This window comes from Dama dama, chromosome 12 (assembly GCF_033118175.1).
Source record: "Dama dama isolate Ldn47 chromosome 12, ASM3311817v1, whole genome shotgun sequence".
NCBI classification, from domain to species: Eukaryota; Metazoa; Chordata; class Mammalia; order Artiodactyla; family Cervidae; genus Dama; species Dama dama.
In genome coordinates, this window is record NC_083692.1 from 6,619,767 (window position 1) to 6,635,784 (window position 16,018).

The window sequence follows — 16,018 nt, forward strand, 5'->3', positions numbered from 1 at the left end:
GAAAGGCCAGTATCACAGTGGTGCAATTTGGGAAAGACTCATCTGGCCATTTCTGGCTTTCAGAATAGAGGAAGGGGCACAAGCCAAGGAAAGCAGGTGCTGTTTAAAAGACAGAGAATGAAAAGAGGACAGTTTCTTGTGTCTAGCATCGGGAAGAAAGGCAGCCCTGCTGACACCTTGATTTCAGGACAGTGAGGTCATTTTAGGCTTCCAACATCCAGAACTGTAAGATGGTGCTCAGCTGTGTTTTAAATGAACCTTAAGGCATTGTTTGTGATAATTTGTTATATGTACCAGTTATAGAAAAATAATATGAGAGTTCTTGATGTTTCCTATTTCTTCTCATGTAAATTTTGGTGTGTCTTTCCAACAATTGTTCTTTTATTTAAGTAGTCAAATTTGTTAGTATAAGTACATTTGGAATAATTTATAATATTTGTTTATTAATTTTAATGACTATAGTGTATGTAGTAGTATCCCTTTCTTCATTCCTGATTGATGCTGTTGTTAAGTTGCTAAATCAGGTCTGACTCTTGCGACTCCACAGACTATAGCATACAAGGCTCCTCTGTCTTCCACAATCTCCCACAGTTTGCTCAAAGTCACACTCATTGAGTAAGTGATGCTATCTAACCATCTCATCCTCTGCCACCGCCTTCTCATTTTGCCTTCTGCCTACCCTAGCATCATGCTGGTATTAATATTTCATATTCTCCCTCTATCTTGAAGTCTAGATAAAATTTTATATACATATTTTTACATTTTTAATGAACTATATTGACTTTTATTCATTTTTTCTATTGTATTTTTCTACTTCATTTATTTCATGCTCTTCATTCATTACATTTTTTTCTCTTCACTTGAGTTTAATCTGCACTTAACTTCCAAAGATGAAAGTTCAGATCTTCAATTTTATAATTCTTTCTAACATAAGAATTTAAAGTCATACGTTTTTCTTTGAAGCATCTCATTAATTTTAATGTATAGTGCTTCCATTATTGTGCAGTTCAACAATGCTTGCTAATTTCCTATACATTATTTGAAATAAATTAATTAATTAATATCTACATATTTGATTCTGTTCAAGAAATTTTATGGTTTTTAATATGGATTTTAATCTTATGGTTTTCTGTGATCACAAAATGTACTCTAACATTTAAACTTTTTGAAATCTACCGAGACTTGCTTTGTAGCCCATCACTTAGTCTCTCTTGGTAGTTTTCTCTAGGAGGTTGAAAGAAGATTTATTCTGTGGTTACTGGGTGTGGTGTTTTATAAACACACATTGCATGAGGAAATAGGGAGTGTTATACATATGTTTTTATTCTTTAGTGATTCTTTATCTAACTAACCAATTTATTACTGAATGAGAGGAGTTAATCATCAATTCTAATTTGAATTTGTAAACATTTCCATTCAGTTATGAACATTTGGGCTTCATCATTTTTGAGACTTTTATTAGGCTCATATATATTTATAATTGTTATATTTTCAGGATATCTGTTTGATCCTTTTTGTTATTATAAAGGGCCAATTTTTTCGTGTAGTACTTCTTGTCTTGAATTTGATTTTATTTGATTTACTTACTATAGCTTTCCTTGTATCAATGTAACTTTTTCCATCTTTTTATTTTTCATCCTTTTAATCTATGTATCTAAAGTGCATCTCTTATAGACAATATAAATTTTGCCCTTTTTTATCCAGTTAGACAATGTTTTACTGAAATAATTATTAATATGCTTTATTTAGATCTCCCAATTTGCTATTGGATTTCCATTTCTCTCATTTACTATTATTACATTAGATGTCCAAAATGTCTTGTTTTCTTTGGGTTATTAAATTAAGGGGTATGCCATCTTAATTGTTCTACTATATTTATATGTTTGCCATTATAATACTCTAGTGATTATTCTAGAACTTATATTACACATTTTTCAGTTCAGTTCAGTCGCTCAATTGTGTCTGACTCTTTGTGACCCCATGGACTGCCACAAACCAGGCCTCCCTGTCCATCACCAACTCCCGGAGTTTACCCAAACTCATGCCCATTGAGTCGGTGATGCCATCCAACCATCTCATCCTCTGTCATTCCCTTCTCCTTCTGCCTTCAATCTTTCCCAGCATCAGGGTCTTTTCAAATGTCAGCTCTTTGCATCAGATGGCCAAAGTATTGGAGTGTCAGCTTCAACATCAGTCCTTCCAGTGAACATTCAGGACTGATTTCCTTTAGGATGGACTGGTTGGATCTCCTTGCTCTCCAAGGGACTCTCAAGAGTCTTCTCCAACACCACAGGTCAAAAGCATCAATTCTTAGGCACTCAGCTTTTTTATAGTCGAAGTCTCACATCCATACGTGACTACTGGAAAAATTATGCATCTTTAACTTATCCTAATTAATTGTCTTAAATTAAGTAAGGACTTTAATGAATTTGCATTTGCATTGCAACAAATTTACCTTTGTGGAATTTTTGAAGTCTAAAATAAAATTGATTTTAAAGAACAATAATAAAAAAATGCAAAATTTAATCCATTCCAAATTCATTTATATGCAATATAAATATAATTTTTACCTAACAGATTTATATATATAATAACAAATTTCAGAATTTACAGTAATAAATTACAAAATTCAGAGAATCAGTATATAACATTCCTATTTTAGCAACTGAGAAATATGTTCTAAATGCAAATATTATAATTGATAAAAGTTATTGAATACACATCCCATCAGCCATGGCCAGAAACCCTCTGTTTTACAGAGAAACACTGTCCATTGCCTATGTAATGATCTACAAAGATAAAATCAATATCTAGAATAATAAGACAAATATAGTCTACCATTAAATAGAAATTCTGAAATAATGCATGAATAATGATTCTGAATAACTGTTTTATAATTCTTGAATTAAAAGCATGCTGATCATTGAGATATATTTTTTCTTTAGGTTAAAAATAAGAAAGCAAACTTATGTGTTTTAATCAAAGTATTTACTATTTTAGTCACTAAATCATGTCCAACTCTTGCAATCCCATGGACTGTAGCCTGCTAGGCTCCTCTGTCCATGGGGTTTTCCAGGCAAAGTACTGGAGTGGGTTGCCGTTTCCTTCTCCAGGGCATCTTCCCAACCCAAGGATCAATGCAATGCAGGCAGATACTTTACCAACTGAGCGATCAGGGGATTCTTAGAGGCAAGAAAATTTAAATACTGTCACATTTTTTTCCCAAATAAAATAAAGGGGATATTCCCTTTTCTGTGTATATGGCTCTTAATGTAGTTTTTATAAGTATTTTGTGAGGTAGGCAGGAAATTTTGCTACTTTATAGATGAGGAAACTGTGAAATATACTGTCAGACAATTAATAATCTTTAGAGTCCAGTTCAATTCCACATGATTAACCCTGAGTCCATTCTTTTTCAACTGACCCATGCAACTTCAATTAAAATAAAAATTCTCTTGACTTTGACTTTAATCTCACCCAATATATATTGAAGAATTCCCTGTAAAATGTAAAGGTAGGAACAAACTCATTAACTAACTCTGCATGATAGCAAAGCTCCTGAGTTGCTCCCATGCTGATCAGAAATATTTCAACCCTCTCCAAAGAAAACTTCAAAAACCAGAGGAGTAAAGACATACATGGCTACGAACAGAGGGAAACCAGAAGAAGAAGCACTACCTGAGGAGAGTTTTGAAGATCAAACTCTAGGCTGGTGGGCAGTTCGTGCTACCCAGGAATGACAGCACTGGCGCTGTCCAGACACCATCTCAGACTCTAAGGTTAAAATTAAAATAAAAAAAAAAAAAAAATATGCATGCTGGGTAGTGAGAGGAGCTCTGATCTTAGTTGACACATTTGATGTATGTTGACATTTTATGCCATTAAGTATATATCTGCTGGTTTGGGGTAGAGTGGATGAAGATAAAGTAGAATTAAGTGGAGACATATATATATATATATATATATATTTTTTTTTTTTTTTTTTTTTTTTCTCTAAACAGGGCGGAGGCATCCAGGAAGCCACACCAATCAAGGCCTTTGGGTACTTTGTAATTCAATTAAGACCAAACTGCAAATTCTAATTACCTGGCACCAATGAAGACAGTATGCAAATGCTTGTCAAGTATTCAATTCACAGTCAGAGTATTTCTGTTCTCAAATTTAGGTAGTCTCCCATCAGAAAAAGACATATGAAATTTCATATTAATTAATTTTTCCTATTCTTGTTTGATGACATTATAATAGAAATGGTGCAAGTCTATAAATTGCATAGTTGAAAGCAGTTAAATATCACTTTTATAAAAGATACTGCATTTTAACTGTAAATTGGTTGTATCAGTATTTGGGAAAGAAAAATGAAGAGTTAGCATAGACTGTTACATTACCAAACACTTGACTAGAAACTTCAGAGATATGTTTTTTCATTTAAACGACGTGGCAAATGTAAACAGTAGAGATGATAAAACAGTAACAGAGTCGATAAGTAAAATAAGCATCTATGAGTCAAGATTTAACCCGAAAGACATCTGTTCTCAAAGTCCATGCTCTTTTTAACCATCACCAACCACTTTGTTTTCCTTCCTTTTCTTCCACCACCCTCAAAAGGATAATTACAGTAATTGTGATGCTCTATGTCTTTCCTTAATAAAATAAAATTCCATTAATGGTACATTAATAACTAAACCAGATAGTATTGGGTTGAGATATGATAGGAAAGTACAGAAATCTAAAAAAATAAAGCATCGCCTCCACGATAGCAATTCCACAAAAGGTCCCACTTATTTGGTATTTAATCAAGCCTCCTTTGAAAACAGACAGGATTGCTTTCTTTGGATCAAATGATTATTTACGATAAAAGAACCACGAAAATATAGGTCACTAAATCTTTGATTCTTAGGAAAGGCTTTGACCATAAACTTAGAGGCTCTACTATAGTGATCCCAAGTTTTATTCACCATTTTCAACACTAACATAAAGGTTATTGTTCTACTCTGAGTGTACAGTTTTTGTTATATTTTTGAAAGATAAATAATCAGGTGACCCCACAAATCAATGGGACTTAAGAGTTGAGATTGTCAAAACTGGCCCAGCCTGAAGAAAAAGAAAACTGAGCAATAGTATGATTTGGTGAAATCTTGACAGATCTTAAAAGACCCACAAGAGAAGGGTCAAATGCTAATTTAATTGAAAAGAATGTAGAGTAACACATTGTGGTATTGGAATAGGAGGAGACTTTTGAAGCAAAATTCACAAAATGCTAAACTATGGGGAATTCAACTTAAGTTCTAAAGAGGATTTATCTTAAATAAAGATCATCATAAATAAAGTTGGGAAACACAATAAGAACCAATATCTACAGAAGACTTACTCTGTGTCAGGAAACTTTTATATTACTATGATCACTTTGAATCAACAGCAACAATAACAAGAGGTTTAAATAAATTGTCCAAGATCATCTGGATAGTTAAACAAAGAGTCCATCCAGGTTCTTCACCTCAAAAGCATACAGTCTCTCCTCGGCCAACTGGGAGTAATATTTGCAATACTAGAAAACATCAAGCGTTGACTCAGTGGAATACGGGCTTCCCCAGAATCTGCCTGCAATGCAGGAGACACAGGAGACAAGAGTTTGATCCCTGGGCCAGGGAGATCCCCTGGAGCCGGCCATGGCAACGCACTCCAGTACTCTTGCCTGGAGAGCCCCATGGAGAGAGGAGCCTGGCAGGCTACACTACATAGGGTCACGAAGAGCCAGATATGACACACACACACACACACAAACAGAATATACAAAGAACAACTGCAAATCGTCATCAATGACAAGACTAATATGTTAAAGGAAAAAAGAGAAAGCTCATATTAAAGCAATTAACAAAAATAAAAGCATCAAAACAATGGGTTATAAATCATATTGTTAAACAGAGAAGTGCAAATTAAAACAAGAAGATGCTGCTTTAGACTTCTCAAGTGGGCAAATTTTAGAAAGCTGGATAAGTCAAGGTGATGAAGTTGAACTTCAGAAACACTCTTGCATTACATGTAGGTACAGTCATCCTAGACGGTCATGAGGCTGCAGTAGGTCAATTTAAACAATTTGCTTACACTTGAGGATATGTCCCAAAGAAATGCTTACATAGGTCCTTCAGGGTGTGTGTGTGTGTGTGTGTGTGTGTGTGTGTGTGTGTGTGTAGATACTAACCATCACTTCATTTGTGAGCCACAGTGTGTCAGAAGCAATGTGCAGTGCTGTGTTGGGCTTAATCACTCAGTCATGTCCAACTCTCTGCGACCCCATGGACAATAGCCTGCCAGGCTTCTTCCTCCATGAGATTCCGCAGGCAAGAAGGCAGGAGTGGGTTGCCATTAACTACTCCAGGGGATTTTCCCTACCAAGGATCAAACTCAGGTCTTCCTGCATTGCAGACGGATCCTTTACCAACTGAGCCACCAGGAAATTTTCTATTACTAGGGAAGTGTATTGGTAAATTGTGTAGATAGATACTATAGATGATAATGCAGCAAAGGGCTAGATAGCCTGTGTGCAGCAAACCAGATAGGTTCAAAGAAGGAAACACTGCAGAAAAAAAGTTAAGGAAGAGACGAAATTTATGGTGCAGTACCATTTGTGTAAATTTAAATCATATGTACTCCCAAACAAGACATTTTATGAAAGCATACTCAACCAAAGTAATACATAGGAAATATTTTTGTAAAGTCATTGTTGAATGAAAGTAGAAGATAATGCATTTAAAAAAGGGAATGAAACCTTCCACCAATGATGATAATTTTCCATGAGATGAGAAGTGCAATTATTTCAAATAATTGCATCCAAGGTCTAAAGAGAAAGAAAGAAAAGTAAAATTTTCTTTTTTTTTTTTTTGGTTTTAGTGTTCCTTGGAAGGCTTATTATTTATTAATATTTATGATTGAAGTATAGTTGACTTACAATATTATATTAGCTACAAGTGTACAACATAGCATTTGCTATACTTGTAACAAATACATATTTGGTGAACATATACATACATATACATATGTTATGTACATATAAAATACATATACATATATGTATATACATATATACATATAAAACATATACATACATGTTTTTATAGCTTAAATTGCATAGAAATTATTATTAAAAACTGACTATATTCCCCATGATTTACATTATATTCTTGTACCTCTAATCCACTTTACCTATTTTGCGCCTTCAGCCCTCCTCCACTAGCTTCTGGTTACAACTAGCTTGTTTTCTATATCTGAGTCATATTTTTAATGTTTTTAATTTTCATGTTTTAATATGAAATAAATAGTGTTATTAATTATATACTTAATTATCAGTAACTGACCTGGACAGCTTACATATATTATAATCTTGTATGCTTACCCTCAAAAAGTACTTATAATCAAAACGTTAAGCACTATTGCAGAGAAGACAACTGTGGATCTAAGATACAACACGATCTTCTAGGGATTATCAAAACGGGAAGGCAATCCAGCCTTTCCAAATCATTACTTGTTTCACTTTATCCAGTGTGTTCAAGAGCATTTTCTCAGGGACTTACATTCAGATTTTGAGAAATACAGGGAAAAACAAAACTATTTACTACAGGATGTTCTCCAGCCTGTAACTCCCCAATATAGACAGTTTGCAGTAGTTTTTGGAGAAAAATCAGCACCCAAAACATACTTCAAACCCCCGTTTACCTAGCCTGATAAGAGAAAGCAACCACTTTTTTTTCCCTTCTTATCCAAACCTTCTAGAAACTAGTTTTCCCTCTGCTCCTTGGTGAGTTATTCCTTGAATCTCATACTGTATGACCTCTTGGGAAATAAAAAAAGGCATCTAGTCAGTTATACTCACAAAAACAGATTTAGTTTAGTTATTAATCCATGTAATAATCAAAATTATCCAACATTTCTTAATGTGAAGCTCTGTCTGCCCCCACTGTGGTCCTGCCTTAGGCTGGCTGCCCCAACTGGGACTCAGTAACTGACTTCATCATACTGTACCCTGCTTTGTGTTTTTAGCCAACCTCAGCGGCTTGCTTGCTAAATTGTTTCAGCCATGTCTGACTCTTCTGCAACCCCATGGACCATAGCCTGCCAGGCTCCTCTGTCCGTGGGATTGTCCAGGCAAGAATACTGGAGTGGGATGCCATTTCCTTCTCCAGGGGGTTTTCCTGACCCAGGGATTGAACTTGGGTCTCCTGCATTGCAGGCAGATTCTTTACCTTCTAAGCCACCAGCGGCTTAGGAGGAGGAAACAGGAAGGATAGTTACAAGGAGGAGACAATATTCTCAATAATCCAGGTGAAACATAAAAGCAATTACCACCTCGGGCAAGACATTGTAATTATCCCCTGAACTCTATTATAGTGGTCTTCCACCTCCACCACCTTTTTGTTTTCTATCCTGAACACAGAAGCAAGAGTGTTCCACTTCAGACATCAGCTGGGTCACAAGGCTCATCTACTCCAAATCCTCCAATGCTCGCTGTAAATCAAATCTTTGAAAACGCCTACATAATGTGGATAGAGTGACCTCTCTCACCTCATTTTTACATGGATCCAGCCTCTATCCCTCCATTCTAGTGAGCTCTCTAACCCTGAATGATCTTTCTCCAACACACCATATCAGGTAAAAATCCAACCAGGACATTGCACATGTTACCAATAAGTTATCTTTCAAACCACAGTCCTCACCCCACTCACCCTGTCACCTTTCAACCAGCCTCTCACCCTTTACACTTCTTGGTCCATTGTCCCCAGGCTATACAGAACACATATTAAGCTTTATGGACTGGACTTGTTTGTAAGTCTTATCATTATGTGTAAAACAAATAGATACAACCTTCTCATCTCCTATGTTGGAGTAGGGAATAATTTAGGTAGCACAGTAATTTTTCTCTAATAGTAAATGAGTAATTAAGGATTTCTTAACAGTGCCTTATGGATTTAAAAGATGATGACACAGGAAATATAGGCTTACAAATGATAGCTTATGCATTGATTATCTGACTTATTATTCATTCATTCTGCAAATATTTGTAGTGCTGACGATTTGTTATGGAAAAAAGATTCTGAGGAACCTCATCTTTTAGTTGGAGGAAGAGAGAGAACAATCAGTGAATCAACCAGGGAATGAAGAAGAGACTTTCAGGATAGCAAGTGACCCCTTGGAAAAAAATTAGATGAGATAAATTGATAAAGAATGATACAGAATGCTTGTCATAGAATGTTTAAGGAACCTGTCTCCAAGAATGTGCCATTTCAGCTGAAAATGTAAATCAAGATATTTTATAATTCATTAAAATTAGAGCATGCTCTAATATATTGTATTTAATAATCCATTGTGTTTAAATTGTTATCGTGACATTGCAGATGCACATACACATGCATGTGTGCATGCTAACTCCTTTAGTCGTGTCTGACTCTTTGCAACCCTATCGACTATAAAGCCCTCCAGGCTCCTTTGTCCATGGGATTCTCCAGCAAGGATACTGGAGTGGGTTGCCATGCCCTCCTCCAAGGGATCTTCCTGACCCAGGGATTGAACCCTCATCTCTTGTGTCTCCTGCACTGCAGGTAGATTCTTTACCACTGAGCCACCAGGGAAGCCCTCATATACATATATATATATAGACACATATACATGTACACATATGTATTCATACAGAAATTTATGTTTACATATTAAAGTACACAGTGTGAGCAACATATATTGCTGTTGTTCAGTTGCTAAGCCATAGCCGACTCTTTGTGACTCCAATGTATAAATATATTTATATAATACAGAGACTATAAAATTTTATAAATCATACATACCAAAAATTTGTTTACTTTTATGTCTATTTTCTAGGATTTGTTCCATAAATTGAGTTATTTTTCCCCTACTACTATGAACTGATGAGCTTTTTAATGAACCCACACTTTTACAGGTTAATGAAAATGATAATGAGAGACTCCTTAAAATGCATATGTGTATATTTAATCATTCATTTGTATTTTTCCAGTTATATTCTTAAGTAATTAAATTAATGACTTCAAATTACCTGTGCCCTTATTTACAGTTTTATAAGATGTAAATGTTTCTTGCTGTATAGATACATACTGAAGGGTCCCAAAGACAGTCTAGTTGATAGTGAAAATTATTTAAATTAGAATAAAATTTCCCTCTTTTAAAAGTGGGTACACTAATATTCTGATTCCAAGGTAGTTTTTGGTTTTCTTTTGCTTTCTTTTTTTAATTCAGTTGCCATTCCCATCCCATTGTTAGTAATAAGATTTTTTTTTCCCTCAGTTTATGTCTTCTTTTATTTATCCTCACCCCCAAACTCTCCATTTCCACCCAGACCAAAAAACTTCTAGGTTGGAAATTATTTTATCACTCTCTTCCTTAGTTTAAACTTTCCATGAATATATTTTTTTCTCCAGTTTTTTTTTCCATTTATAATAAGCACCATTTAGTGATACCATACTTTTACTTTCTAGTACTCACAAATTATTTAAGAGTTGGAATTTATGATTTTTGTCCTTCAGTAAATTTTAGAAAGGAAAAGAGTATAACATACAAATATCATTCATCCACATAATAAATTACAAATTCACACATCCTTGAAAAATGTTCAGTTTCCCAGCAAAAACAAATGTGTACATTCACACCCATCAGAGAGGGTAACACAACTACAGCTCGTATGAAAGGATCTTTATGCACTTTACAGAATTTATGAAAAGAGTTCCTTTTACACTCTACTGAATGATGCCATCTGTGGTTGAAAGTACAGCAAGTATTCAGAACAGCATCACGGAGAAAAGGGCAATATGAGTTAGAGCCCAGAAGGGTCACGTATCCCTTTTGCTAGTTAGAATAACTCTATATAAACTTTTATAAACTAAGCAATACATATTCATTCTAAAGTACAAATAAAAACACAAAAAAATTCATGATATCATTCAGTTCATTTTAGCTCAGTTCAGTTGCTCAGTCGTGTCCGACTGTTTGTGACCCCATGGACTGCAGCACGCCAGGCTTCCCTGTCCATCACCAACTCCCGGAGTTTGCTCAAACTCATGTCCACTGAGTCTACATAAAATGCACAGCATTGTGCTTGACATATTATAATAATTCATTAGAAGACAGTTATGGTTATTAATAGTATCAATTATAATTTCAATTGATTATTATAGATCACTATAACCACTTCTTACCTAAGAAAGTTTTTTTTTCCTGCCTTATGATAAATAATATAAATCAATCATCTTACATTTTTGTGGACATCTAGTATGTCCTTTATGTATTTATTTCCATATGTATTAATGATCAAAATAAAAATGACTAATAGTCATTGGGGTTCTCAAGGCAAGAATACTGGAATGGTTTGCCATTCCCCACTCCAGTGGGCCATGTTTTATCAGAAGTCTCCACCATAACTTGTCCATTTTGGGTGGCCCTGCATGGCATGGCTCGTAGACCGAGTTACACCAGCCCTTCACCACATCACTGACTCAATGCACATGAATTTGAGCAAACTTCAGGAGATAGTGAAGGACAGGGAACGCTGGCATGCTGCAGTCCATGAGGTCTCAAAGAGTTGGACACGACTCGGCAATTGAACAACAACACCAATAGCCATTGAGCAGTCAGTATGTGCTAGGAGCTATAATACACACCAATCAGTTCTGGTAGCATGAACTATGCAATAATAAACCTTTTGTCCTTTTTGTTTAGTTTCTAAGTCATGTCTCACTCTTTGTGACCCCATGGACTGCAATGTTAGTCTTCCCTGTCCTGTGACCCCATGGACTACAATGTTAGTCTTCCCTGTCCTTCACTATCTCCTGGAGTTTGCTTAAATTCACATCCACTGAGTCAGAAATGGTATCTAACCACCTCATCCTCTGTCGGCCCGTTCTCCTGTTGCTTTTAATCTTTACCATCATCAGCATCTTTTTCAGTGAGTCGGCTCTTTGCATAAGGTGGCCAAAGTATTGGAATTACAGCTTCAGCAAGTCTTTGCAAAGAATATTCAGAGTTGATTTCCTTTAGGATTGACTGGTTTGATATGCTTGCAGTCCAAGGGATTCTCAAGAGTCTTCTCCAGCACCACAAGTAAAAAACATCAATTCTTCAGTGCTTGGCCATCTTTATGGTTCAGCTCTCAATAAATCTTTTATGTAGCAAGTAATGTAGAAATTGAGACAGAGAGAGGTTAAGAAAATAACTCCAGAAGACACAGTAAGTACATAACAAGTCAGAATCCAAACCCAGACAACTATTTCAGAACCTGCTGTTCCTTATATTATAAGGGACTATAATATGTTCCTATTGATGGCATGAGATTTTACCACCTGTTCATCTGAGGAACTACATCACCACAATACAGCTGCCTGACTGACTATGATCTTTGTCCAGTCTTTTCAGGACCCATGGTTCTGGGTGAGCTCACATATGACAGATGTGAAAAAGGGTCTTCAGTGCTCAAAAATGTTAAGGAATTACAGACATGGAAAGAGGAGAAATGAAATGGCTGGTGATAAATGCTTATATAATCTGGTGGGTGAGAGTGATTCCTTACCACTCAATTATCAAGAAGTTGATGCAAAAATATCAAGCTTTCTTACCCCTACAACTATAATTTTTGAATAACTTCAAAGTCCCCTTAAATTTTCCTCCCTGATACTGAATGAAATGAATCAGTTTAGTACTTAAACATACCGCATCTCAGGGATAAAGCAAGCACCTTTTAAGTTGACTTAGTCTCTTACAACCACTTGGGATGCTGAAGAAGGCAGCTTGGTATAATGAACAGTGTACCATAGTAGGAACTGGTCCACAAGCAATCACTAACCTCAGATCCTCCGTCCCCACTGCGCCACTCCAGGAGTCACTGGGATTCAGCAATGGTTATATAACGTTCATGATGAAGTTGATGATGATAGAGTTGTTTTCAGGTAAGATACGAAGGCACGGGTCTAACAGACTATTATATTGCCGGTCACCTTATCCAGAACCACATTGCATCAGTATTATGGCATAAAGACTTGAACCAACTGGTTTAACTTTCAAACATGATAGAAAAAAAAAAGGCTCTGTTTGCAAAACAATATTAAAAGTTTGTGTCATTATCAATAGATCACTCTTGATCCCCTTAGGGTGAATTCATTCTGTTTCCTAATGTCCCTCTTTTTCCTAATTCCGTGCCTGCTCTTTTTCTTCTTCCATTTCTTATTGATCTAGTTTTAGTTCTGTTAGCAAACACCACAAAGGGACATGGGGAAGTTCTTGGGGATGGAAATATTCTAAACAGTGATTGTGGTACTGGTGTGTTGTTCAGTTGCTCAGTCGTGTCTGACTCTTTGCAACCCTCTGGACTGCACCACGCCAGTCTTCCCTGTCCATCACCAACTCTCAGAGCTTGCTCAAACTTACATCCATTGAGTTGGTGATACCATCCAACCACCTTGTCCTCTGTTGTCCCCTTCTCCTCCTGCCTTTGACTATAAATATTTGTGAAAATGTATTAAACTATACCCCTTAAAAAGTGAATTTTACTGTATTTCAAGCCTTAAAAAAACCTGACTGGAAAAAAATGCAATAGCAAAAATATATATTTTAAAAGCTTTTTTTTATGTGCCCTTATATGTTCTCAAGGGCTGCCCTGGTGGTTCAGACAGTAAAGAAGCTGCCTGCAATGAGGGAGACCCAATTCAATGCCTGGATCAGGAAGAACTTCAGAGAAAGGCATGGCTACCCACTCCAGTATTCTTGCCTGGTGAATTCTGGGGACAGAGGAGCCTGGTGGCCCATGGTCCAAGAGTTGGACACAGCTGAAAAATTAACATTTTCACTTTCATATGTTCTACAATCTCAACATCATGAAAAAGTTTGTGTGCTTTTCAAGATTTTCAATGTCACATTTCAATATATATTTTTATTATATTTGTAACTGCTAGCAGATTTTTATAAAAATCTGATGTACCATGGAGCATCATGGAATGAAAGACGTACTAACTCATTACTGATCAGATAATCAACAGGGATAAATTCTTGTCAGGTTTGAAAGTTAGAGCTATCCACTCTGATGTCAAGAAATATGATTTTCATAATTTTACATTAAGTGAATATAATTAATATAATAGTAGAAAACTCAAAATCAAGCTACTTCAAGGGAGCCAATGATTCCAACTTTAATATACAGTCTTTTTTTGTAAAAATTATTCATTAAATTTAACATGTATCTTATCTGTTTCCCTTTGCTGTTCAACGGTTTGGTTATGTCCGACTCTTTGAGACCCCATGGACTGCAGCACGTCAGGCTTCCCGGTCTTCACTGTCTCCTGGAGTTTGCTCAGATTCATGCCCATTGAATCGGTGATGCTATCTAACCATCTCATTCTCTGCCACTTTCTTCTCCTACCTGCTTCCTAAGGGTGATCAATTTTACTGAAATTAGTCAGAGGAGTTCTCAGAAGGGAGAAGAGTTAAGAATATGTATTTTTTTTTTCTGATATTCTGTGCTCTTTGCAGTCTCTGTTCCCTTGTACCTCTTTCCACTGGAGCAGTTGAAGAGTGGTCCAGACTGTCCAGATATTGAGCATCCTGGGCTGGCATCGGCTATTCATGCCCATGGCCCCTCTGTACCACTGCCCCAGCAGGGAGTGAGACCCAAGTCTCTGTGTCTGCTTAGTCCTAACCTCTTCTGGACCGCCCACCATCTCAGCACTTGTAAGGGCTGCACATTTCAGGAAATTCTTGTCTTCAGTCTTTGCATACAAAGTTAAGGTGTGCATGAGATCTTTGAGATCATTCACCTAGACAACCAAATGCTAATTTACCACCAAAGCATCATGTTGCTCTGTAGTGTTGGTGAATATCAAGAATTTTGAGATGCTTATCATCTTTTTAAAGGCCATAAATGGAAAGCATTAACACTCCCCTCCCCAAATTTACCATGGAAGGGGCAGGATACAAAGTTTCTTTTTAGATGCCCATCCACCTGCAATTATTCACTGATACTTTTTCTTTATAAAATAATTTTTTATAAGTATTGCTTCTTCATGGATGATAACTTAAAAGATAAAAACCAGAGTTTCCATAACAGTTTAAAATTTAAATATTTTGCAAATTTAGACTTTTTTCTTTTAGCATTTTGACATTTATGTCATTAAACTACACAGACAGCCTACAGTCCTCTAGTTTTCTAGTGGATTGATTTTATATTATTTTATAAGTAGATGGTAAATCAGTGTATTCATTTTTGTGATTTTGCATTTAAATGCAAAATATATGACATAGTTTGTATGGAAAATACAAGTTGAGGAGAATAGAATTTTTGCATTTTATTTGTTTTTCTTGAAAATGTACTTAATTCTGGTATCTTAAGTACACAATGCAATAAAACTTTTCAAGCATCCATATTAACAACCAAGTTTATTCTGATAAAACTTGTTGGCTTTGTAATCATGCAATTCTGAGATGCTATATTAATGAGTATAACAATCAAATTAATTGCAGATGTTTGGATTTTATTTTGTTAAAAAAAACTGTCAGGAATACAAAGAGTGACTGAAGTGCTTCTCTCTTCTGTTTTATATTTTATTCAAATTCAAAGATCTCCTTATTTTTTAAGTCTTCTCTGTAATATGTTCTGAAGTAACAATTTTCATTACTTTAAGAATGCTGACAGTTCATTTATTAATATAAAATGACTCATAATTATTCCATTCCATAGTTTTTTGCTTTGATTTTCATTTTATCTGACATTGATATTAATGGTAACTACAGTGATATGATGGTTTCATTTTTCTGATATATCTTTTCTTTTCCTTTCAACACTTTTTTCAGCGATTTTGTTTTACTTTCATAAAAGGCATGACATTGTTTTTACGAATCCTTAAATGAGTTTTATTACGAGAAGTTTTAACCCATTTATATTTATTGTTTTGCATGATATATTTGAACTTTTGTCATCTCAGCTTTTCTCCTCAAGCATTTGTGTAAGAGCTGCATATTT